This window comes from Vulpes vulpes, chromosome 11, assembly GCF_048418805.1.
Source record: "Vulpes vulpes isolate BD-2025 chromosome 11, VulVul3, whole genome shotgun sequence".
NCBI lineage: Eukaryota > Metazoa > Chordata > Mammalia > Carnivora > Canidae > Vulpes > Vulpes vulpes.
The window spans coordinates 33910789-33938697 of record NC_132790.1 but is presented as its reverse complement, the minus strand read 5'-3'; the positions used below and the strand labels follow the sequence as shown (position 1 = coordinate 33938697).

General features: G+C 38.7%; 1 long non-coding RNA gene across 1 annotated transcript; it reads right to left on the bottom strand.

Moving 5' to 3' along the window:
* Nucleotides 1–1668: 1668 nt before the first annotated feature.
* Nucleotides 1669–27838, bottom strand: LOC140594418 (uncharacterized). The gene is made up of 2 exons (XR_011995147.1): nucleotides 26775–27838; nucleotides 1669–14575 (listed from the first exon to the last, which is right to left on the bottom strand). It is a non-coding gene; the product is annotated as an uncharacterized lncRNA (long non-coding RNA).
* Nucleotides 27839–27909: the final 71 nt, after the last annotated feature.

The following is a 27909-nucleotide window of genomic DNA, read 5'->3' as shown; positions in this document are numbered from 1 at the left end:
TCTTAATGGTGCAAGGAAAGAAAACAGAACAATAGAATAGAACAAATAGAACACAAAGCTGAGAAAGGAACTGTCAAATGATTTATAACAAAGGTGGTACTTCAGTTTTTTTTTGTAATTTTTATTTATTTATGATAGTCACACAGAGAGAGAGAGAGGCAGAGACACAGGCAGAGGGAGAAGCAGGCTCCATGCACCGGGAGCCCGACACGGGACTCGATCCCAGGTCCCCAGGATTGCACCCCGAGCCAAAGGCAGGCGCTAAACCACTGCACCACCCAGGGATCCCAAAGGTGGTACTTCAAAACAGTGGTAAAGGACAGTCTTTCAATAAATGGTGTTGGGTCATTAGATATCATATCCATATGCTAAAAAAAAAAAAAAGGAAAGACAATGTACAAAACTATAAAGAAAAGCAAGAAGTTATCACTGAAAATTCAGGGTGGCGGTTACATCTTGATGGGTAGGAAGGGCCATAAGGAGGCTTTGGGGGGCAGCCCTGGTGTGCAGTGGTTTAGTGTCGTCTGCAGCCCAGGGTGTGATCCTGGAGGCTCCAGATCGAGTCCCACATTGGGCTCCTTGCATGGAGCCTGCTTCTCCCTCTGCCTGTGTCTCTGCCTCTCTCTCTCTCTCTCTCTCTGTGTGTGTGTGTCTCTCATGAATAAATAAATAAATTCTTTTAAAAAAAAAAAAAGGAGGCTTTGGGGATGCTTAGCAGTGTTCTATTTTCTTGATGTTGATGATGGTTACATGGATCTTTGCTTTGTGATCATTCCCTGAGTTATACATTTTGTTTTGTGGACTTTTCTGTACATGTTTGTATTTCACAATTTGAAAAAGTGTTTTTAAAAACCCCTCTCTCTAGAGAGAAAACAAATATGGCAAAATGTCAACAATTGCTGTAACTGGGTGAAGGGTGTATGGGTATTGTACTATTCTTTCAACTTTCCTGTAGATTTGAACATTTAAAGTAGTTGGAGGAAAAAATATCAAATAAAAATTAAAGAGTTGGAAGAAAATCTCTTTTGATCTAAGTCTTCCTGTGGCCACTGCCCCCTTTCATTCCCTTAAATTATGGCAAAACTCTTTGGAAGTATCTAGAGTCAGGGTCTCCCATCCACTTCCTCCAGCCTTCTCCTGAACATACTCCTACAGGACTTTGCTTCCCACTACAGAAGTGAAACTGCTCTTATCAAGGTTACCAATGACCTCTAGGTCACTAAATCCAATGATCATGTCTCCGTCCTCATCTTTATATACAATCTGCAGCATTTTACACTGTAGATATCTCTCTTCCCTGAAACATTTTCTAGTTTCCAGGACACCTGTCTGACTTTTCTTTTACTATTCCACATGCTTCTTGTCATTCTTCTTTTCCTTCCTCTTCATCTTCCCTGATTTCTAAATATTGGAGTAGCCCAGGGCTTTGCCCATGGGCAACATATCAACTCTTCAAATCTTTAGTTAAATGTAATTTTTTTCAGGGGCACCTGGATGGCTTAGTCAGTTAAGTGTCTGACTTCAGCTCAGGTGATGATCTTGGGGTCCTGGGATTGAGCCCTACATCAGGCTCGTGCTCAGTCTGCTTGTCCCTCTCCCTCTGTCCCCCTTCCCCACCCCCCACTCAAGCTCTCTCTCTCATATAAATAAATCTTTTTTTTAAAGAGATTTAACATTTTTAAAAAAGATTTTATTTTTTTATTCATGACAGACACACACACAGAGAGAAGCAGAAACACAGGCAGAGGGAGAAGCAGGCTCCATGCAGGGAGCCCAATGTGGGACTCGATCCCGGGATTCCGGGATCATACCCTGAGCCAAAGGCAGACACTCAACTGCTGAGCCACCCAGGCGCCCCAAATTAGATCTTTTTTAAAAATGTAATTTTTTTCAGTGAGGACTTGTCCGGCCACTTTCATCTAAAATTGCAACCCTGGGATCCCTGGGTGGCGCAGCGGTTTGGCGCTTGCCTTTGGCCCAGGGCGCGATCCTGGAGACCCGGGATCGAATCCCACATCGGGCTCCCGGTGCATGGAGCCTGCTTCTCCCTCTGCCTGTGTCTCTGCCTCTCTCTCTCTCTCTGTGACTATCATAAGTAAATAAAAATTTAAAAAATAAAAAAAAATAAAAAATAAAATAAAATAAAATTGCAACCCTATACTTAACTACTTTTCTTAGTTTGTTAAAATATTCTCCCTGGGGTGCCTACCATGCTCAGAGCATGTGACTCTTGATTTTGGGGTTGTGAATTTAAGCCCCATGTTGGGTGTAGAGATTAGTTAAGAAATTAAATCTTGGGATCCCTGGGTGGCTCAGCGGTTTAGTGCCTGCCTTTGGCTTGGGGCATGATCCTGGAGTCCCGGGATCGAGTCCCGCATTGGGCCCCTTGCATGGAGCCTTCTTCTCCCTCTGCCTCTCTCTCTGTGTCTCTCATGAATAAATAAATAAAATCTTTAAGGGGCTCTTGGGTGGCTTAGTCAGTTAAGCATCTGACTCTTGGTTTCAGCTCAGGACAGGACCTCCGGGTTGTGAGATCAAGCCCTGGTTCAGGCTCCCTGCTGGGTATGGAAGCTGCACAAGATTCTCTCTTCCTCTCCCTTTGTCTCTCCCTGGGCACACGTGCACTCTCTCTCTGTCTCAAATTAAGTAAATAAGTTTTTTTTTAATATGGCTTTAGAGTATATTACCTTGCCCACAATATTGCCATATATTTTTTAAGACTTTATTTATTCATGAGAGAGAGAGAGAGAGAGGCAGAGACACAGGCAAGGGGAGAAGCAGGCTCCATGCAGGGAACCTGACATGGGACTCGATTCCGAGTCTCCAGGATCACGCCCTGGGCTGAAGGCAGCGCTAAACCGCTGAGCCACCCGGGCTGCCCAAAATTAAATAAGTCTTAAAAAAAGAAAAAGATCTTAAAATATTCTCCCTAGCACTATCTAAAACTGCTATTTTTACTTATTTATTTTGTTTACTGCCTGCCTTCCCCATATAATGTAATTTTCAAAACTTATTTTCTGTACAGGCAAAACTAATGTAACTGTGTGGGTTAACAACACTTAAAAAAAAAAATAGCTACTTTCAATGCTATTGCTACATGTCTAGATCCTGGAACAGAGTCCAGTATACATTAGATATTTAAACAGTGTTTGCTGAATATTTAATGAACTGAACTTAAAGTAAAAGCCATAGTCCTAGCTTATAAAACACTGCTTAATTTGTCATCTGCCAGTCTCTCCACTCTTATTTCATACTTCTTTAATTTCTCTACATATACCAATCCCTGTCCCACTCAGAGACTTTTGAATTTACTGTTCTTCTGCTGAGAAAGAATTTCTCTGTTTAGTTCTTTCAGAGTACTCATCTATTACAATCTACTTATAAATTTATTTGATGATCAATTTTTTGTTGTTTTCTACCGTTGGTAGAATGTAAGCTTCATGAGGGTAGGGGTCCAGTCTGTTCCTTTTTCTTGGATATATCCCCCAGATCTAGCACCGACTTGGCACGTAGTCGGTGGTCAATAAATGTCTATTGGGTAAATGAATAAACAAATAAGTAAATACATGACGAAAATAACTTTCTCAGTGTTTAAAGCACGGTTCAAATAGACACACAGAGGCTGGGCCATCAGTATTCAGAGGACAAAGGACATTTGTCCGGATGCCGCAAGAGCCGAAGAAGGACATACTCAGCATTCCTTTAGAGTCAACTTCCTTAGAAGATCCTTTTTTCCTCTGAATAGTCTGACCAGTTACTGAAGGATAAAGAGCAAATGTAAAAATAGTCCACCTGCACCAAAAGGGCTCCTTTTGATGTACCAATCAGAGATGTTTTGAAATGCTTGGTTATGGACAATTAAGGGATGAGTGGCCTTTGAGACTCAGTAGTTTGTGCTTGAAACAATGATGGCTGTGTGGGAAGAGGAGTGGGAGGGTAGCTTCCTGGGGGAGGGGAAAGCAAAGTACACTGTGTGTCCAACCCACTTCTCCATTTATATTATTATTATTATATGTTTGAGATCAGGTTTTACAGCAAATTAAGATCAGGCTTAAAGGGAAAAAGAAACCACAAAGGAAAATGCACTTGGAATGGAGAAGTTAGAAGGACAGATGGCCCATCAATTCCATGAGAAGGAGGAGCCATTAAGGACTGGGCGCTTCACTTAAATGACACTATCGAATCCTTATGATAATTTTTCATGGTAAGTATATAATTTCCATTTAACAGATGAAGAAATGGGGGTCTAGAGATATGAAGGATTTGTTCAAGATTACACACAAAGTAAGCAGCACCTTACTTTAAACCTCCATCCCTCTGATGCCAAGCTTCAACATTTCTCACAATACTTGGCAGTCTGCCTCCTGGACCCCCAGAACTATGATGCCTGAGATGATTGCCCCAGTTCTTTTTGTAGAGCTAATTTATAATATAGTTCTATCCATTCTCAGTGACTAGCATAGTGCTTAATACATAGTTGGCTCCTCAATAAAGATCTATTGGAAAAAAAGAAAAAAAGGAACAAATGAACAAAGGACATGTCTTAAACAATAGGACTTCCTTTATGAATCCCATACTGAGAACCAAAAATATTTAGTTCCTGAAGGTCTTCTTCCCCACAACAGCTCTCCAGAGAAAGAATGTCTTTTTAAATATAGCATGGAAGACCTGGCAAAAAAAACACAAAAACCAAGTCAAATCCAAAAAACCTGCAGTCAGTTTGATATTGTGCTCTATGCTGATCTGGGAAACACTGGCTGTAAAATCTGTAGGATTATCTTTTAGTTGTGTAGTAGTTGCCAATAGCAATAGCTAGCATTTATTGAGTACATACTATGTGCTAAACATAGTGCTGAGCCCTTTTCATGTTTCACTTTATCCTAACAAGCTTAAGAGAAAAACATTATCTCATTTCATAGGTAAGAGAAAGGAAGTTTGGCTTGACCATAAAAGTTAATGGCCAATTTATGAGGCCGCAAATACTATAAAGTCCTTCTTTTTCTCCTTTCTCTCCCTCCCTTCTCTTCTTAAGGTAATAAAGTATGATTAATCCTACAGAAAGTCAATTGTTTAAGAATAGAGGCATCAGGAAAATATCTGTTCAATAAAGACTTAAGACATTACATTTGCCCTGATGAATGTGGTAGGATAGGGCTGCTCTCAAAAATGCATTGTTCTTATAGAAGATAATCCATCAAATTTGATATCAAAGGCCCTGGATTTGAATTCCAGCTCACATCTGTGAACCAAAGACTGTGGATCTTTGGTTGCCATTAACATTAAAGAACCTCAGTATTCTCTCATAGGAAATGGAATAATACAAATCCTTTCCTCTTGGGCTTGTCCTAAAGGTCAAAAGAAGGAAAGATTTATCAATTTAAGAAAGTTTTTGCTTCTTTAAGCATGACTTTTAAGATAGGTATCCTTTATCATATTAAGAGGTTCTCTTCTATTCCCATTTTGGCAAGAGTTTTGTTTTTATAAATGGATATTAAATTTTATAAAAGATTTTTCTGCATCTATTGTAATGACAGTTTATGTTTATCCCATCAATCACTTAAGGTATAAATTACATTTTGATTTTTAAAAATATTAAACCAAACTTATATTCTTGATATAAATGGTTATGAGGTATATTTTGGATTTGGTTTGCTAGTATTTTGAGATTTTTGTATCCATATTCAAAAGTGAAATTAGCCTATATATCCCAGTCACCTTTGCAAAGTGGGTTTTACAACTCTGTTTCAGTTGTGACTCTTAAAAAGTTGAATAACTGAACAATGTTATATATAGCTAGTTGGTAGCTATGCCAGGGCTGGAAATCAAGTTTGTGTGCAGATAAAGCCTGTTTGCTCCCTCTAAGCCACATAGTTCCTGTGAACATCTATCTAAGGTTCAAAACCAATTGCTTAGCTCTTAAATATTTTGAAAATATGAGGGGAGGAACATAAGGGTAATAGCAACAAAATGTCCTGGAAGGCTATGCTAATATTCTGATTCATCAAAGTCAAGAAATAATTTATCTGCGTTTGAGGAGAAAATGTGAAGCCAAGAGCCTAAGTAGCTATCTATGCAATGCCATAGGAATCAACTTTGCAAATAAGTATGAAGAAAAAAAATACAATAGGAAAAAGGAAAATACAATAGTTGTTACATCAAAAATATGATACAAGGGACACCTGGGTGGCTCAGTGGTTGAGCATCTGCCTTCAGCTCAGGGCCTTATCCTGGAGTTCCAGGATTGAGTCCCACATTCGGCTCCCCACAAAGAGCCTGCTTCTCCCTCTGCCTGTGTCTCCCTGTCTGTGTGTGTATATCTCATGAATAAATAAAATCTTAAAAGAAAAAAATATATATATAAAATACAAGATCATTGAGAGACAAAGGCCAAATTATAGGAATTCAATTTCTCAACATTAAAAATATAGCTCCAGCTAAGTACTATAATGTCTAGAAAATGTGTTAAAGGAAACTACTCAGAGAAATAACTTGAGAATAACTTGAGAAATCTAAAACACACATTTTAGCTCTTGGATTTGAATAAGTGAGGAAAACCTCTTCAAGATGGAGGAAGGAGGGGTGCCTGGGTGCCTTAGTTGGTTGACCATCTGACTTGATTTTGGCTCATGTCATGATCCCAGGGTTCTGAGATGGAGCCCCACATCAGGCTCTGGGCTCAGCATGGAGTTTGCTTGTCCCTCTCCCTATGATTTTCCACTGCCCACCCCCCTCAAGTAAATAAATGCAATTTTTAAAAAGAGATGGAAGGATTCTCAGTACAGAATTAAAAATGTATTTGCACTTGTTACATATTTTTATACAACTTAAGAGAAATGTGAACTGGTAGAGCAGGCTACAGAATATGAGGTACAGCAGGGGGGTTATCTTCATTTTTCTAGGTATTCCCGAGTGGGAAATACTATGAAAAGCTTTGGAGGGACGCCTGGGTGGCTCAGAGGTTGAGCGTCTGCCTTTGACTCAGGGCGTGATCCTGAAGTCGCAGGATTGATTTGAGTCCAACATCGAGCTCCCTGCATGGAGCCTGCTTCTCCCTCTGACTATGTCTCTGTCTCTGTTTGTCTCTCATGAATAAATCTTAAAAAAAAAAAAAAAAAAGAAAAAAGAGCAGCTTTGGAAACCAGAGTGTATGTCAGTGATTCCTGACATTTTCTCATACTTTACCCAGAGGACTTTTAGATATTTGCCCAAAAGCTCTTTCATAAAAGTAACCTTCATCTTTCTTAATGAGGTTAATCACTTTTTTTGATTATGTATCATGTGCCAGACACTGTAAACAATTTCTCTCCCTTCTCTGAGTTATCAAATCTTGTTGTGTTTAGTCAGGATACATGAACTGCTGTAACAAACAACCCCCACATCTCAATGACTTAACACAGTAAGTTTATTTCTGGCTCAGATCACAATCCAATACAGGTTGGAGTTCAGGGGAGGAAGATAGAGGCCCTTGCACTACTGGTTTTGCTGGATCCTTTCATGGATGAGGGAAGAGAGCCTGGAGAATTGCAAGGGCAAGTTTCATGGGTCAGGCCTGAAGGTGATGTTGATCACTTCTGCTCATTTTTCATTAGCCAGAACAAAATAATGTGGCCACCAGGAAATGTGGTCCTTTTGTGTGCCCAGGAGGAAAAGGAAAATGTTTTAGTGCACAGTTAGCTTCTACTACTCTAGTATATCACACAGAATAAGGGATTCTTGTAAATAGTTTAGCTCACCATCTCTATGCACAGTGAAGGTTCAATAGCATCACATTAAACTTCTTAGTGAGGTAGGTACCGGGATTAATCACTCTTATTTCAGAGCTAAGAACAAACTACAAGAGGTTGTTGATTTCCCCAAGTTGCATTGATCGTAAGTAGCAGAACTGGGATTAAGTCAAAGTAGGTCTAACAAAGTCCATTTTCTAAAAAAAACTAGAATGTATTTCTTTGAGGTAATTAATGAATGTAGGTTCTGCCTTTATACAGACAGGCCACATTCTCAAAGGTCCAGATATGCTCAGCTCTTCTGATTTCCTGTGAAGTCATACTGTACCATTTCCATCTGTTGTTCATAAATGAATCTGGACCAATCATTGCTAAAAGATAAGTTTGAATATTCCCACCTCATGGCCACAGGTCTTGTTGCTTAGACTACTGATCTACAAAATAGAGTGTGTGCACTCTAGAGGTATGAAAGGCAATCTGGGTTGTGGCAAGAATTTTTCTTCTTTTTTTTTTTTATTAAATCCTACAGAAATTTCTTTTTTAATATTTTATTTATTTGAGAGAGAGCGAGAGAGAGCACAAGCAGGGACGGTGGCTAGGGAAAGGGAGAAGTAGGCTCCTTGCTGAGCAGAGAGGCCTCAATTCCAGAACTGCAGGATCATGACCTGTGCCAAAGGCAGACGCTTAACTGACTGGGCGGCCCAGGCACCCCAAGAATTTTTCTTATACATGATTATTCATTAAAAATTAACCTCTATTAATAGAGTTTGGAGTCTCCACCCTGTCCCTTTATTTGGTGTTCACACGTCATATGAGGTTATAAATGGGAGTTCTTTCACTTTCAGAAGTTAGTGCCATAGTGTAGTTCCAAAGAGTATTTAAGGGCAGCTGGGTGGCTTCAAACCACCCCACTCTTGGTTTTGACTGGGTCATGATCTCAGGGTCATGGGATCGAGCCCTCTGCACTAAGATAGAAGTTCCGAGCTCATCAGGGAGTCTGCTAGATTCTGACTCTCCCTCTGCTCCTACTCATGCCCTGTGCCCGGTCTCCCTCTCTCAAAATAAATAAATCTTTTTTAAAAGAGAACTTATGGACTTTTTTTCTAAGCTAATTTTTGCTAAACTAAATCTCACAAAATGAATAACTGGTTTAAAAAGATTACTTTAAAAAACTGAATTGAAGATGATACATAAGAAGACCAAAAAATGTGCGAACTGACACTTCTACTTAGTATCAGTCATATTATGATATTAAACACAATTATCAGGGACACCTGGGTGGCTCAGCGGTTGAGCATCTGCCTTCAGTTCAGGATGTGCGTGATCCTGGAGTCCCAGATTGGACTACCTGCATGGAGCCTGCTTCTCCCTCTGACTGTGTCTCTACCTCTCTCTTTCTGTGTCTCTCATGAATGAATAAATAAAATCTTAAAAAATAAATAAATACAATTATCATTTAATAAAATCTGACTAGTTGACAAAAAAATCTAAAACCATTAAGTAGCCTATTTGAAATATTTATACCCATTATTAATAGTTTGTCCTGAGATAAAATAGTATATTTCAACTTCATTTAATCCCTTACTATTTTTTTTAAAGATTTTATTTATTTATTCATGAACGACACAGAAAGAAAGGCAGAGACACAGGCAGAGGGATAAGCAGGCTCCATGCAGGGAGCCAGATGTGGGACTTGATCCCAGGACTCCAGGATCACGCCCTGGGCCAAAGGCAGGCACTAAACCGCTGAGCCACCCAGGGATTCCCCAATCCCTTACAATTTTTTATTATATATCTGCATTTCATAGCGGACATCTTATCTTAGAAGGTAATATACATATATTGAGAGTATTTGCCCGAATTAAGTGTACACATAATTTGAGATTAGTGGTTTAGACAAAGCCTTTCCACCTTGCTCTAGGTAAGAGGTCTGAACTGTGAGGGGCACCTGGGTGGCTCAGTTGGTTAAGCACCTGACTCTTGATTTTGGCTCAGATCATGATCTCAGCATTGTGAGATCAAGCCCCACGTTGGGCTCCATCCACAATGGGCATGGAGCCTGCTTAAGAGTCTCTCTCCCTCTGTCCATCCTCTCTTCACTCTCTCTCTCTCTTGGAAAAAAAAAAAAGTTCTGGCCTGTGAACACAGTAGTGACTAATACCTAATGATCATGCAATAGTAGTTAGTGGCAATTATTGTTAGTTCAATTACAAAGCCCAAGCAGGTACAGATACTTCTGATGCAAACAGATATTATTTGTATAGAACCCCCACCATTTCAAGTAAACATAATCCAGTCTTACTGCAGTCCTTTTGCCTGCAATTATAACATTTTCTGAGATTATAATGCTTGTCATAATGCTAATCCCTCTTAATGTGATTTGAGGAGACCCAGAAAGACTATTCTTAACTCCTCCTCTTAGACTAGCAAAAGCCCCCTGCATCATTCTTGTTCAAAGCCCCATTACTAGCTTTCATTCCTCCTGTAAAGAAGACAAACTTTTCTCCACCCAGGCACAGCCCCGCCCAGTTCACCTTCCCTGCTCTCTGCAATCACCTAGTATAAACCTCAATAACAGCACAATGAATGTATATATTTATGTGTCTGCCTGCTGTGTACATTCCAGAAGGGATAAAGGCTATCTTATTCAGAGGCTGTGGAGTGTTGACCAGTCTCAGCCATGCTACTGAACTCCTTTCAACCTAGGGTCTCATTAATAAAGTAGGAAAATACTTTGTAGTGCTCCTGTGAACATTAAATGAGTCAATATATTTTAAAAATATTTGGCTCATTTTATGTATTCAAAAAAATTGTTACTGTTTCACCATCCCTGCTACTGAATAATGTTTTTTGAATATATGTTAAGTAAAAGAAAAATGAATCAATTAATTTAAGCCCAGTCTCTTATGAGTTTTCTCTGAATGTTTTTCAAGAGAATTTACTGTCTCAGGTACTGTGATATATACTTTATACTCGCTTTAATCTTCACAACAATTATATGACATAGGCACTTAATCCCTATTTCACACATGAGAAAACTGATGTCTAGTAATCAATTTATTCATAGTTGAGTGTTAGAGCCAAGATTGGAATCCAGTTCTAACTCTAGGATTCATATTCTGAACTGCTGCACTTACTGTAGAGGAATACTTAAAATTTAAATACCCAATTTTAAGCATGCTTAGGGCTGGTCTTGTGGTTTTTATTGCCAAACCTAGAACAAGCTGTATATATTTGGATTCAGAGCAAACACTGCCTTGGTCTTTTGCAAACACTTCCTGGAGGCCATCCTGTTCCCTCCTCCACAAAGTTTTTTTTTTTCCCCCCTCTGAACAGCAACGTGCATAGCAGTGCCAGGAATCAGATCCTTTGAAGTATACAGCCCATGAAATTAACCTGCCTGGGCCTTGGCCCATCGGCCCCCTCTGAGTCAGCTGGCAGGCAAAAGGGCCAGAGGCTCAGATGTAATCAGTTCCTGAACAGGTTCAACCACGCCACCTCCACCTTCTTCAACTTTTGTTTCCAACCTGATTTCGTGAGAAACTTGTTTGCGGGGGAGGGTACCACTTCTCTCAGAAAAAGGCTGAGTATCTCCCCCTTAGTCCCTCCTTTATGGCTTCCCTCACTATGGGCAACCATACTAAATTCGCAAATGACAGCAAAGATTAATGTTTATTAATGCTAGAAGCTTTGGTAGTGTACTGGAATGGATTACAGACATCAGAGTCAAATCAGCCAGGGTTCAAAGTCTCAGCTTTGCAATATTTTTGGGCAAATGGTCTAATCTCCTTAAATTCCAATTTTCTTTTTTTTTTTTTTTTTTTAAGATTTTTATTTATTTATTCATGAGAGACAGAGAGAGAGAGGCAGAGACACAGGCAGAGGGAGAAGCAGGCTCCATGCAGGGAGCCCCATGTGGGACTCAATCCCGGGTCTCCAGGATCACACCCTGGGCCGAAGGCAGGTGCCAAACCGCTGAGCCACCCAGGGATCTCAAATTCCAATTTTCTTATTGTTAAATTAGTGATGACAATTATTAACAGTATTTTATTGTTACTACAAAGATTCATAAACATATGAATGAAATAAATGCAAATGCACTTGGAACAATGCTTTTGCTTGCAAGTAAGCACTCAAATGTTAGCTATAACTGTATAGCCTAAGGTCCTTACGTATACAAGGGAGACTGTTGCTCTTCACCCAGGAATTAAAAATCTCCTGGCACATAGTTAAGTGCTCAAAATATTAACTCATTTAATCAGCAAACTCCCTATTTTTTACTCTAATAACAATGATAACTCAAATTTTCCTCCATCACAAGCCTGGATGAGATGCAGTCTTGCTGTCAAGTAAGAGCACAGGAGATATTGGAGATTAGATAAGCATTCAAATAACTTCTATGTACTAGGCCCTGGATTTTTATTTTTTTTTTTATTTTTTTATTTATGATAGTCACAGAGAGAGAGAGAGAGGCAGAGACACAGGCGGAAGGAGAAGCAGGCTCCATGCACCGGGAGCCCGATGTGGGATTCGATCCCGGGTCTCCAGGATCGCGCCCTGGGCCAAAGGCAGGCGCCAAACCGCTGCGCCACCCAGGGATCCCAGGCCCTGGATTTTTATATCAAGGTAAGGGCTAGTTGTGTTTAGCGAACTGCACAGTTTACACAACATTCAGTTTTCCTTTAACCAATTTGATCCTCACAACTTTACGGGGGAGTTCTCATACTGTACTTGGAATTATTTAGAACAATTTATTTAAAAGATTTTATTTATTTACCCATGAGAGACAGACAGACACACATAGGCAGAGGGAGAAGCAGGCTCCACACAGGGAGCCCGATGTGGGACTCTTTCCCGGGACTCCAGGATCACGCCCTAGGCTGAAGGTGGCGCTAAACCACTGAGCCACCCAGGGATCCCCCTAGAATATTTTTTCTAGTAAGTTTTACAGGTCATTCTCTTCCAGTATAAGACAAGGACACTTTTTTTTCATTATCTTTCTCCACCCAGATAAAATTTCACAGATGAGGATACTGGACACAATATTTTAAGTGTGTTTCTGAATGAGAAGTACAAAAAAGAAAAGAAAAAAAGAAAGAGGAATCATTGCATTTAGAAAGCCAGAGATATGATTGATATTCACATAAAATAAGCTTTAGGCCAAATCTTAATTTCTTCATCTGTAAATTAAACAATTCCTACTTCAAAAACATTAAAGAGGGATGCCTGAGTGGCTCAGGGGTTAAGCATCTGGCTTCAGCTCAGGGCGTGATCCCAGAGTTCCATGATCCAGTCTCCACATTGGGCTCCCTTTGTGGAGCCTGCTTCTCCCTCCACCTAGGTCTCTGCCTCTCTGTCTCTCAGGAATAAACAAAATCTTAAAAACCTTAAAAATATAATGCTAATCTTTGGTTATAGTACATATTAATAAACCAAAAAGTAAGTTGTATATAATTTCTGCTCATAAACAAAACAGTCAGGACGCATGGTGTGATTTTCTCAAATCTATAAAGGATCAATAGAGGATGACAGCTCTATAAGCATTACAAGTTAATGGAATTAGACTTCTTGGCTGCTTAGATATCCAGAGATATTTCTAGGGCTGAGTTTTTTTTTTTTTTTTTCTTAAGATTTATTTATTCATGAGAGACAGAGTGAGAGAGAAGCAGGCTCCTCACAGGGAGCCCGATGTGGGACTCAATCCCTGATCACAGGATTACGACCTGAGCCAAAGGCAGGCATCCTAAGGGCTGTTTTTAACCTGGGACACATGAATAAATTGCAGACAGAAAACATTCCAAAATTATGGATTTTGCACAAATACAGGTGTAGAGTTACTTAGGGCAAGGAGAGGAAGTTGGCGGTTTTTTACTCTGTTGTGTTTGTGTAATGGGAAAGGAGACATGCTAGGTGGGTCTATAGCTTTTATAGAATTCCTAGAGGTTCACGGACCCAAAGAACCACTACTTTTAAGGACATGAGAAAAATCCCTATTCATTCAATAAACATTCATCAAACCCTATGTAGAAGCAGTATACTGTTTGTGCCCTCATAGGGGAGAATGACAGGGGAAAAAAAAATATTCTGAATAATTCCAATGATTTGTGGGATGAAAGAATTTTTTCCCTTTTTGTTATCAAGATAAATAGGCTCCTTTCCTGTCTGCTTTTGTCAATGACCTAAAGATAGGGGCACATAAGGTACCTAGCACATAGTAGCCCCTCAAGTGTTAGCTCCTTTCCCTTCACTTCCAGTTGACAGCCTTCCCTTCTTCTCTCTAGTGCTACTTTTAATATTTACTGGAATGAGATCTTGCCGTAGGAATATGTCATCCAGAATGGGAATAGAAGGCATGGTGTGATTTTTCCCATACTAGTACACCTATAAAGGCCAGTAGCACTATAAAATTTCTTAAATAACAGGTCATATACCCTACATTAAAAATTCTGGCACACAGAAGTACTGAATGAATAGTGACTAATGACTTAAAAAAGCAAAACCAGAATAGGTACAGATCCAGAAATGAGAATAGAAGTAACATTGTAAGTTTTAATAGTATTCATAAACTGTGAAACTGTAAGGAAACTTAAAATATATAGTCATTCTACAGATGAGAACACTGAGGGCCAGAGCTAGATCACTGAAGCCCAATTCAGATCAGCATTAACTTTACTCGTTAGACTTTAAAATATATTTAATCCGGGGATCCCTGGGTGGCGCAGCGGTTTGGCGCCTGCCTTTTGCCCAGGGCGCGATCCTGGAGACCCGAGATCGAATCCCACGTCGGGCTCCCGGTGCATGGAGCCTGCTTCTCCTTCTGCCTGTGTCTCTGCCTCTCTCTCTGTGTGTGACTATCATAAATAAATAAAAAAAAATTAAAAAAAATATATTTAATCCAACCTTATTTTTTAAAATAGATGATGAAATTAAGGCTCAGAAAGGGAAAGTGACTTTTCAAGAATGCATTACTGGCAGAATCAGTTCTAGAATTCCAGGACTGTAGCTCCAGATAATGACCGACCAATCTTTATGTGAAGGCAAGGCCACCCCTCTTCAGGACTCATCTCTTCTTTGGTGCCCTGTGTCTTTGAGAACCCAGGGACCTTATACTACTCAAAACATGCTACCCTCATCCTTCTATGCACGTTGTTCCACGGTCAGGCCCTAATCTCCTCCTTTAATTCCTTTTTTTTTTTTCTATCTTCTTTTAAACCTAAAATACACACACCACACCCACACCCACCCTTTACCTTTTCTGAATCTGAATTCTTTTCAGCAGCCTGATCTACCAGCTAAAGTGTAGATGACTTACAACGGTGTAATGGTTTAGACTGTCCTTGGATATCTAGATTTCCCAAAGACATACTTCTTTTGATAAGGAAAGTATGTACATGAAACAAACCCTACTTTTTGAAAATTTTTACCAAAAATTATGAAATATATAAAATTGTAAAAGGGGGGCACAAAAAAACTTTTTGAAGTGATAGAACTGCTCTGGATCTCAATTGTGATGGTGATTACAGGACTTTCATACATTTGTCAAAACTCATGAAATTATATACCAAAAAGAGTGAATCTTACTGCATGTAAAATTAACAAGAAGTTTTAAAAAAGAGGAAAAATCCCACAGTCCACTGATGCCCCTTAGTTCTCCTGCCCAAAGACAATCACAATGCAGTAATGGTTTTTTTTTTTTTTTTTTTTGCAGTAATGGTTTTATGAAGAATAACCTAATGGTGAAAGTTTAGTCACTGAAGCAAACTTACTGGGGACATATTTTTGGAAATTTTTTAGTCCTCTTAAACCAGGAAATATCCTACTCCACTTAACATTTTATTATACTGCAGTGATTTGTGTTTGGCTTACAAGTATTTTTTTCCACCTCTCCCCAAGAGAGTCCCAAGGGCATGTCTGTGCTTAATTATCTTGGTATCTCTAGAATCTACCTAGTATATCTGACATCTAGTGGATACTCAGTGAATATTTCTTTTTTTTTTTTTTTAAGATTTTATTTATTTATTCATAGAAACACAGAGAGAGAATGAGAGGCAGAGACACAGGCAGAGGGAGAAGCAGGCTCCATGTAGAGAGCCTGACGTGGGACTTGATCCAGGGTCTCCAGGATCACGCCCTGGGCTGCAGGCAGCGCTAAACTGCTGCACCACCGGGGCTGCCCTCAGTGAATATTTCTGAAGAAATGTGTCCCATTTTAAGTATAAAAGGATATATGAAAATAAATACAGTATAGCTCCTGCTCTCAAAGAAACCTGCAATTTAGTGGTCGTGTACCCTCAATATAGTTACTACAACAATATAAGTAGGAAGTAAGAGGGCAGAAGGTAGGAAATATTGAGTGTAGATGATTATGGAAGCCTTTGATCTTAATGTTCTATTACAAACATCAGAGCTATAGTTGTGTAACAAGGGACCCTTTAATGCCCTTACAGAGCTGTGGCTGATGATGAAAAACATTGCCAGGTAACAGGAAAACAGACCAGATGGATGTGGTCTATCTAAAATACCTAATTTTATTTTTTAAATGATACTGAGGTTAAAACGGTTGACAAGCTGCATCATTTTAGAGTCTGTTCCTAGAAAGAATCAGGTCCCAGAAGATAACGATAATTAATGTCACGAAAAACCAAGACATTCTGGGTTACCCAGCGGGCTCAGTCAGTAAAGTGCACAACTCTTCATCTTAAGTTAAAGCCCCACATTGGGCCTAAAGCTTACTTAAAACAACAAAAAAACCCCACTGAACAAACAAACCCAAAAACCTGTCATTCTGAAGATATTTCACAAGCTTCCTTTAGAAGATAAGTGTTACAGGAATGGCTTAGTGGTCATGGCATTAAACATGACATAAAGCTCAGCTATAAGTAAGATTTTATTCTCAAATACCATGGCCCTCTATTCCTCCCTTTCAGACTAGTTATGATATACTGGGAATCAATGACTCCCATTCAGTCTTCTGCCTGTGCCAGGGGAAGACAGAGCTCATCAATTAATGTATGTTCTATTTCCTTCATTGCCTGAAACAGTCCACGAGTAGAAAATCTGTTACAAAAGCATCAGGTGATAAGAGGCGGTAGAAGTCAATGCTTGCTTACAGGACTAAGCAATCCATCAAAATCTTAAAATTTAACAACTTATTTATCCATTAAACAATTGTTGCACGCCAACTGTGTAGGTTTCAGGCAGAACAGTATGTTACCTACTGGTAGCAGTAACATCTGATTGGTTTATGAGTCAGTCATTTTGCGGCTTTGCGCTAAAAGGTAAGGAGATAATGCTTATTTGCACGAAAGAAACTTGAAGTTGTGACAAAAATTTTTAAAAAGGGAAAGAAGAGAGAATAGAATCAAGCTGTTTCCTAGACATCATAATCAGCTTTGAAGGAGCACTGTGAATATTAAGGGTGATTTTCTAACCCCCCATTAAGCTACAAGTTATCACTGGTTCTATTTTTTCCAAGTCAACAACCAATGCAGTTATTTATAATTATTTTCAAAACCTAAAACTGTTATGTGACCTGCACAAGAGGTACAAGGTAAAGAGAATGCTGGAAATTAAAATAGTTCTGTAAAGTCTCAAACATAGTGTCACTGTTTATTTCTACGTACCAAATCACCTAGATCACTACTCCGGAAAGGAAGTAACTATAGATGGACAATCCCTTGGGATTAGGTGTGATGCAGAATTCAGAAATCCTCGTAGTTTAGAATGGCAAGGTCCATACATCTTAGATTATGAAATGCCCCAGCAGGGTCCAGGGCAGCACACTGTGCTTCTGCAGTGAAGTGAATGAATGTTCACTCCTAGTAGCATAGGTAAAGCCTACAAAACGGCTTCACATTAGTACAAGTCAGGCCATGTTTTATTTCACAGCTATTCAATCTCTTCATCTGTAACACTAAGTCCTGTTTAACTTCAGGTTATGGATTGACCAACATGAGTGCTTCTGTATCACATGCTTATTTAAATATTGGTCTGGTTCTCCTCGTGACTCAAAATGACTGAGGGCAGCCTCGGTGGCTCAGCGGTTTAGCGCCGCCTTTGGCCCAGGGTGTGATCCTGGAGACCTGGGATTGAGTCCCACATCGGGCTCCCTGCATGGAACCTGCCCTGCCTGTGTCTCTGCCTCTCTCTCTCTGTGTGTCTCTCATGAATAAATAAGTTAAATGTTAAAAAAAAAAAAAAAAGGACTTTGAAATCATTCCTCACTTTTATTGACATTTTCTTAGTCCAAACTGCTTTACTGCCTTCTAAACAAGCTGTGTGAAAACATACCCAGTCACAGTAGGTGGGAAGAATGGGCATTTAAAAAACGCAAACCCCTGAAACCTTCAATTGTTTTTCTTGGAGGGTAGAATATAAAAGATGAAAAGATAAGTACATTGTGAACACAAAGAGAAAATGATTGTAGCATTGACCATAACTTCTCTGTATTTAAAATGTGTGTTGGAAAAAAAAAAAAGAAAAGAAAAAATAAATAAAATGTGTGTTGGCCAAATGGGAGAGAAGATACTTCGGTCCGGGATATTCACTTTATGTGTTTCTTTTCCAATTCCTTTAATAGTAATGGATGACTCTGGGCAGATTTGTGCCTTACTTTTGGAATGATGTCAATTCTCACCTTCAAGGACTGTTGAGTGACAATGGTAGCTAAAAATACACTTAAGATAGCACTTACTAGCTTTCTGCTGAACAGAAAATAAATTATCCCTCTTTATTCACTGTCTAAGGAATTTCCAGTTTGTGGTAGATTAATGCTGAAACATTTCAGCACAGCATCTAGAGAAATGGAGACAAACAGATCTGGAGCTGATCAAAGGAACACAGATTAGATGAGTGTGGCAGGTACTTGCCTAAATTTTTGGAATACATTAGATACAACGAACAAAACAGACAAAAATCCTACCCTCATGGAGCTTGCACACCAGTAGAGCCACTTAATGGTAGTCCTGAGCTTTTACTATACACCAAGTGTACTACATACAATCTTAGATACTTTCATAAAACAGCAGCTTCTCCTCCCGTTCACCCATGATGAAACAAACAAATGGAGTGCTTTAGTACTTTTTCTTTTCCGGAGATAAATTAGTATTTTTTTAAAAAGGGTTAGTATTCACCAGGAGAAACAGAACTTCCTTAAATCCACTTTATTGTGTAAATATTTTGAATTATGAAGGCATCACAAGGTTTTCAGTGCCTAGGTACCTAAAGATCTCATTTAGGCCTTGGATGCGTGAAAAAGAAAAAGTTCCTAATTTAACCAGGGTTCTTAATAGAATTCAGTGGGTCCATGAATTTGGATGGGGAAAAAGTGCATATTTCCAATAAATAATAAAATTTGAATGTAGGCAACTGATCACAGTAGTGCTAGCAGCAAAAGATTAATTTTAGTTCACAGGTGAACTATATTTTCATATATTACAATTGTTGGGAACAATTTGAAATATCATTGATGCTTCTCATGTTAAAATTGCAGATTAGCGCTACTGTTAGATCTTGTTAATGAGTCAAAGCGTATATATTTCTATATAAAAATTTTTGGCAACTATCACTGGCTCTTTGTAATCCAATATATTGTACTTTATACACTTAAAAACATTTTTCTTGGGAAAAGTGATCCATAGACTTAACTAGATTGACAAGAGTCCATGCTAAAAACTTTAGACTCAAAATTTAGAGGGTCATAGTCATTGAATCCCCAGGGCCTTTAACTTGGTAATTACTCAATAGATACTTATAGAATCAGAGAAATGGATTTAGGATTGAAACTGTGCCACAAGTATTGATACTTTGGACATCTCTAATAGAGTACTGTAGGGCTTCTTATTCAAAAAAACCTTTCTTTTTTTTAAAAAAAGATTTTATTTATTCATGGGGGGGGGGCAGAGACACAGGCAGAGGGAGAAGCAGGCTCCATGCAGGAAGCCTGATGTGGGATTCCATCCTGGGACCCAGGGATCATGCTCTGAGCCGAATGCAGACGCTCAACAGCTGAGCCACCCAGGTGTCCCCTTATTCAAAAATTTTAAGAATAGAGTAAAGCTTAATTTTTTTCTTTTATCAAATGCTATAGATGAAAATATAATTTGTTCATTTCCCTAAAAAAACCACATATCTGTATTATACACCTTAATTAAGCAATGCTTGTTCATGTGATTGGGTTTTAATTTTCACTGAATAAGCATATGCAGAAATACTTTTTAAATTTTGGCACATGTCTTGGAATAACAGCAAGAATAAGAGCTACTGAGGATGAAGGAAAGACGGAGTTAGGAACACAGAGGGGGCCTATCTGTAAAAGTAACTTTGACAAGTTATTTCACCTTGGTGCTTTCAGTTAAGATTAGGTAGAGAGAAACCATCTGGTAAATTTATTTAAAACGCTAATCCACAGGAGCACAGTCAGTTAATCATCTGACTCTCATAGGCTCAGGTCTTAATCTCAGGAGTCTGCTTAAGACTCTCTCCCTTCCTCTAACCCTTCCCCATATGCTCATTCACATACATGTGTGAGCTCTCTCTGAAATAATCTTTAAAAAAAAAAATGCAGATCCCTGATCTCACCCTCAGATTTTTATATACACTACTATAAGTGTGTATAAAATGTATAGTTTGTACCACTTTAAATGGTGTAAACCATGTATAATTAGTATAAAATTATACATTTTATACTAATAGGGTATAGTTCTATTTTGACCTCAACTAGTTCATATTTTAACAGCATGTTCTCATCAGTATTATTGAAAAAATTACTTTCCAGTTATCTGTGAACTATTAAGTGCATTTGAAGTGAATTCTACACAGTACCAAAATAATTTCCAGAAACTTAGAGTTATCTCAAGTTACTATGGGGGCATATATAACTTTCAAGTTTCTACGGAAAACCAGAATGGTCAAGCACATAAATGAACCACCTATATGAGGTCTACTTTTTATCTTATACTATTGAGCAGTTAGGTATTAATACTTAATACTGACAATAATCACTCACATTAACTTAGTAGTAAGTAGGTGTATCAAATAGGTTTCTCAATCTGGGTATAACTGTTTCCAGAACAATAAACAATTACACAGTTAACACTTACTGTTTTCATGTCTTTTCCTCCCTCCAAACAGTTGGAAGTGGTAGAAGAGCATCGGGTAGGCTTAAATTCACCTGAAGTAGGTATTAGCTTAGATATAAAGTGTTAACTTGGGGAGTTATGTTGGATATAAGGGTCCTTGCACTATGTATTGCAGTTCAAAATGAAACTTGTAACAGAGAGCAATTCAACTGGTGGCCACAAGTCTTTCCTTAGGAATACCTCAAGTTTTTTCTGGTGCCTATCTCTTCAAAGGAAATGAAATCACATTTGGATATGTTGACAGGCTCTAGTAATAAACCAATTTCCTGTGGTATTTTTGATTATACTGAATCCTTACCTGCCTTAGCTATTCCTTTCTTTTTGCTGACACCTTCCCATTTATTCTATTAAATGTCTGAAGGGAAATAGCAGCTCATTTAAATTATTAGGTAATGACAGTGAATTCAAACAATGGAAAATTTAGTTTATAATCGTCAGAAATGGATTTTCCACTTTTTGTTGACGGCTCTGTTGCTGTAGATGTTACTTTTCTCTCCTTGTACATTTTTGTTTCCACAATCATACCTTCCTCACACAAATAATTAAAAGCATCTATCTCAGACTACTCCTCCAAGTAATGTGTCTTGGTAATCATAGTTAGGCAAAAGCAGACAAGTCTTGTTCAAGTTTAATTTGGTCAAATGAGCACTGTTTTTCTCTAACAATGGTTGTGAGGATCCCAGTCGGGTTTAGTTGGTAAACACTGATATTGTTATAAAGGACAAACACCATCTTTTTAGGACCAGTAATTTCTCAGAGGAAACTTGTTTGTTTTTTTAATTTTTTTTAAAAATTTTTATTTATGATAGTCAGAGAGAGAGAGAGAGAGAGAGAGAGGCAGAGACATAGGCAGAGGGAGAAGCAGGCTCCATGCACCGGGAGCCCGATGTGGGACTCGATCCCCGGTCCCCAGGATCGCGCCCTGGGCCAAAGGCAGGCGCCAAACCGCTGCGCCACCCAGGGATCCCCGAAACTTAGGTTTTTGGTCATTGCTACACTTTTTTGGAATCATCATAAAAATGCACTATACTTTGAGCAGAAGATTGGTTAAACAGGCAGCCATAAAATCCCTCAAAGGAACAGGAACAAATGGAATAGAGAGGGAAAAAAAAAATCAATGAAAAGTATGAGAGTATTCATAGAAAAAATTATGTAAGTACTTCAGGCCTCTTCCATCTTTCCCCTGGCCCAATTTGGAAGAGTGTAGAATTCTCTTTGGGAAATGATCAAACTGCCCTGAAGTAGAGTGTGATTTTAGCCTCTAAGTACGAAGATTTAAATAAAAACATTCTTTCAGTCCCACATACCCTCTTATTATTTTCTATTATTTCTTGCCTCTTCCAGAGCCAAACTTCATAAAATAGGTTATCCACATTCAGTATCTACTTCTTTCCCCATTCCCATTCATTCACTCCCTAAGCCCCCTGAAATCTGGCATCTCAAGTACTCAATTCAACTTTTCTATTACAAGCAACCCAGAACTCCAACAAATGCCAAACAGGTTCCAGAAATGTGAAAGAGAAGAGCAGAATTTATCTGGAAAATGAGAAAATCCAGCAACCCATCTCAGGCGAATACACAGCAACATGAAAAGCAAAAATAATTGCTCATAAAATATCTTAGGAGCAGCAGGAAACAGAGAAGCAAACAATTTTGGAAAGACAAACATGAATACTGAAAACAGGTCATGGGACTGAAACTCAAGTATAATAACCAGCATTAAATATACAAAGAGTAAAAAAAGCTGACTTGAAATGAAAATTCTTCCATTGAGATTGTCAAATGTAAAAGAGGGTAATAAATGTAAAGTTCATCACCAAGAGTAACACTTAACTTTCACTACATTCACAATTGTTGAGACAGTAGCCCATTGAAATAGCATGAGACTGGTAAAGGTCATTTATTACTAGTTATGCTGTTTAGTTTCAATATAGCAATTTTAATATAAGTGCTCTTGTATGTCAGTTATTTGTAGTTTACTTATACTCTACAAATTTAGGTTTTCCTCTATTTCTGTCTCATATATAAAATAATAGGAAATACTCACAAGGAAGGGACTCTAAACATTGAGCCAAGAAAATAAACATCATCCAGTTTGATGGGGACAATTACTATGAAACTATAAATCCCGCTTATTACTATACTAACAACTAAAAGTCTGCTGTGAGAGGAAAAGGAAGGAGGAAAGCTGAGGGTTTTTTTTGGCTCAAAGTGTTAAAAATTTGTCACTTAGTTTATATCAAAGATTATGGTCACTAAATTTTATCTTCTGAGTATCTTAGAGTAGCTCAAAGTCCCCAGGCTATTCAATTTGATAAACACCTATGTGCTAAATTCATCAAATCAGGAGTGTTAAGAGGGTAACTGATGAACTTTCTTAAAAGGTTTTAAGATACAAGTCACTGAGGATTAATATTTACAGCAAGTTCAAATCCATATTGCCCCCTCTAAAGACTATATCAAGTTAAGAATTAAGTATGTTTCTATTTGCATAATTGTTTACAACTGCACATTTCTGTAGTTTCCTTAAAAGGCTTTATGTTCAGACATTTATATTTGATTAAATCCATCTTCATATACTTACTCTTGCAAGGAAGTATTTTCTAGTGCTACAATTATCCAGACCTATTAAAAATTGAAATAAAATCAACAGGGCTTGCTTTTCTGGTTAATCATTAACTATGGACATTTGGATTTTAAATCTTGGCCCAGGGTATTTACAGCATTTACCTTCAGTGGCCTATAAAATCCAGCAGCTAAAATTATGTCAATTTGTTATAAACACAATGAGTTAACTAAGCAAAATTAGAAAACCTACATTTTAGTTTCCTGAATATTAAGGCAAAGCAAAGTGTTTGAAATATGAAATATTAATTTCCAGAATGAGTTAAGATCTACCCAAGAGGTGCTAAACTCTATGTCATGCTTACTTTTGTTTATCAAGAATGTACACTAGAAAACATCTAATTTAATCTGAGGTTTGAAAAGATATCTTTTGGTAAAATGTTTTCCTCTTTAAGTTTGCTTATCTCAACTCTGATCAGGTTAGAATAAATTTTAATATAACTACTGGGTCTCTATCACCTTAGGGTTGCTGACATTTCATTTCTGAGATAAGTAAGAAAATTAATTCTATTTTGGAAAAGATACAGAAAGGCAGAAAACAGCTGTTTTCTCAAATTTCATAGCTTGGAATATAAAAGTATTACTTTAGAATTTTGTAAGATATGAAACAATTCTAACATTTTTCATAATTTAGAACATCATTTTCCTTCAGGGAATTAAATGCAGTGATTCTGGGGCAGCCCCGGTGTCGCAGCGGTTTAGCGCCACCTGCAGTTTGGGGTGTGATTCTGGAGATCCAGGATCGAGTCCCACATGCGGCTCCTGCATGGAGCCTGCTTCTCCCTCTGCCTGTGTCTCTGCCTCTCTCTCTCTCTGTGTGTGTCTCTCATGAATAAATAAATAAAATCTTAAAAAAAAAAAAACAAACCAACTTTCCTTTAAAAGAAAAAAAAAGACAAAGCCTGACTGTCATAATCAACCTAGGGCTTTTTCAAACTTCATATAGGTACACAAACTAAAGTTTTTATTATGCGATTTTTAAAAGATTTCAGTCAGGCACAACTATAATCTCTTAGGAATGTTAACTTAGTAACAGGTATTTCACATTCCTTTTAGTATGGGCTGAAATAGATTGTTGCCCTGTATCACTATTTGAAGGGAAGAGAACCATATTTTGCTAGGAACTTGGTCTTACACATTTGACTTAACAAATTGTTGAAAAAAAAAAAAAACAAAAAAAAAACAAATTGTTGGAAAAATCTATCTGAGGTAATCCCTCTCCTTGGGGTTCTAACTACTCTGTGGCTAGTTTTTATTTAGTTTTTTTTTTTTTAAGATTTTTATTTATTTATTCATGAGAAACACACACAGAGAAAGAGGCACAGAGGCAGAGGGAGAAGCAGGCTCCATGTAGGGAGCCTGACGTGGGACTTGATCCTGGGTCCCCAGGATCATGCCCTGGGCCGAAGGCGGTACTAAACCACTGAGCCATCCGGAATGCCCCTTAAAAAAAAAAAATTATTTAATTTCAATTAAAAAATTATACTCTATTGTATATCATTTACCTAATGTCAATAATACTTAGACAATATCAATAATTTTAAAAATTTAGGATTCAGCACAAGGAAAGGAGTTATTGAAAAAAAAAACAAAAATTGTTTTCAGAAAATCCTAGCATCTTGCCTCTTTCATTACTTGATTCTCTTAAATATCTGAGTAGCTTTACCATAATCTTGAGATAGTGTGAACTCTTACTTGGGTTTCTTATCATTACTTTCTGGTGTTACATTCAATGCACTCTAAAAAATATCTAGGTAAGTCAGGATATCATGGTTCTCATAATGCTAAACTGAAATCTCCCCCAATCTACCGTCTCACTTAATGTATAAACTGATCTCCAGATCATTTTCTCATCTACACATTTTCAGAACTCATTTATGGGTATAATTAGTGACAAAACCAAAATCTTTGCCAAAACTTTTGTTATTACTAGTGTAATGCATCACGATAAACATAAATAGAGGACGTAGAGGACTACTCTACCCTACCCCTGTACATTCACTCATAGTTTTAAAAATACACAAAAACTGCTTTCAACCCAGCAGTGTAATTCAGCAGGGATGAGTGGATGATAACTATGTATCTTTAGAGCTCTGTAAGTGATCCTGACACTTAACACTTGAAGAAACTCTTGCCATAAGAGCAAATGACTCTCTAATACTCTTTAATGAGCTACCTATAATTATACTACAAATCAATACCTTATTCCTTTTCCAAGAGATGAAAAGAATGTTAGTTGCTTTATTCACCAAAGGCATTCTTAATCCCACTTTTCAGTTTTCCTAACCCAATGTTTTCTCTGGGATATTGCAGCTATTCTTTCAGAAACTGGTGTCATCAACTCTTCAAATATTAACTTTGTAAACAAAATTTCTAAAGAAGAATGCAGGATTTTTTCCCTAAAAGTTAAAGGTTAAATCATGGAGTCTTTTTTTAGGTATTAAATACATCTTTCAATTCTTTACAGTTAGATATCCACTGGAGATGAGCTGGAAAAACTTCAAACTGCCTAAACATGACAAATTAGAAGTTATAGAAATCGCTGCGTTATATAGGTCTAGTTTCACACACAGGAGATTTCTAAGCAATCTGCCCCTGCCCCCACAAATTTGTCTTCCACCGTCACTCAGATTAAGGCTATTGCTCATATAAAGAAATTATCTTATACCACGAACAAGACTCACTACAGGTTTGTAAAATAAGATACCAATGAACCACCAAGCCCTAAAAATAATTTAAGAGTTTGAAACTAAGCCTAAATGCAAAGTTGTCCACTCTATTTTCTCTGTTAAACGTAAAACACGTTGATAGTTATACTGATTTAATCTTTCTTCAGAAAGAACACAGCAAATACTTTGTTCCCTTTCCTATACTTACCACCATTACTTGCAAAGAAGGTATTTCTGAATAACAGAAATATTGGTATGAGCCTTTCCCATTGTCGTACTGCATGGATGAGACCAACACATATTACCTTTGTTAAAAATGAAACAAAGCTTTTCGTGTGGTGACTTGTTCCCAGAAACGTGACAGAAGATCATTCTTTTATGTTTTTGTAGCTATCATCTGTATACATCTTAAAGGCTGTTTCTACTATGTTTTTATTCTTTTTCATCACTCTGCCTAGCTTTTCCGGATAGGAGAACCCATCCATCAACTCTACTGTTATTACTAACTCCTAACAGAGAGGTGAAATGCATACCCTTGCCGACCCAAAGCAACAAGTTCCTAATGTTGTTTTTAGAATAACTGTGCAAGAGGGAGGGAGGAAAAAAAAAAAAATCACATTTTTAACCCTTCAGACACCCTCAGGAAGAAAAGACATTTTCCATCTTTCATAGTGCAGTCTCTGAAAAAGAACAAATACACAGCATTGTTTTAGTAACACAATTGGAAAAAAAAAATACAGTTCATTTGAGATCCTGAGCAAGATAACTTAAAGACCAGTGATTTTGGTTTCAGTTAATTGAGAAAAGAAATTAGTTCTTAATGTTAATCGTGTATATGGACTATCACAAACTAAACACCAAGCGTATTTTTACAATAAAATACATGGTGACCCAAGCCAAAGAACACCGCGTCTTCTCCGTACTTTAGCATACGCTCCAGGTTTCCCCAGGTACCCACGTTACCTCGAAGCCGACCGCCAGCTGTCACAGGGCAGTAACATCCCTGACACGCCAACCGGGCGCGAGTCCTTCAGACCGCGCCGTCTTCCCTCCACCGCGGCGCCAGGGCCGCGTCCCGTCACACGGCGCCCCGCGGCGCCTACTAGAGCAAACACCCCTTTCTTCGGACCCTTCCGCAAATCATTCCTGTATGAAAAACCGATAAAGGTCCGAAACCTTGCGGAGGGGTAAGGAAAGCTGGAAATATAAATGACAAAAAGATAAAAATGAAATTGGGAGGAATAACCCAACTCCGCGTGGGTGGAAGCCGGCTTCGCTGACCCAAGTGACAAGGGTCGCGTCCGGGGCCCCCGCAGCCCAAGGATACCGACCGCTCCGAGGGTCCGAAGCGGGCCTAAGTGATGCTCTGGGCCCAGGGGTACACGGACTCCCTCAATCCCTTAATGAGAAAAGGACGAAGACGGGTAGGGTACCTCTACAACCTGCCGGACAGCGAGGCCGAGGCCCAGTCGGCCTCTGGATACTGCGTCCAGCTGGACCCGCCCTCCAATCTGCCCCCAGATGCCGCGTCTACACCTGGGTCCCCAGGTGTGGGCCCTGTGCTCTCCGATCGGTTTACCCTCCACCTCGCCGTCCCCACCGCACCACCATTCGGCTCGCGCGCTGCCTAAAACCTCAGCCAGGTTCCGCGGACTCCTCCCGGCACTCCTAACATGGCGGCCGAGTCCCCTCCGCTCCCTGGGCCCACTCTGGGCGCGTCCGACCTTGGCGCATTTTGGGCATTGTAGTTCC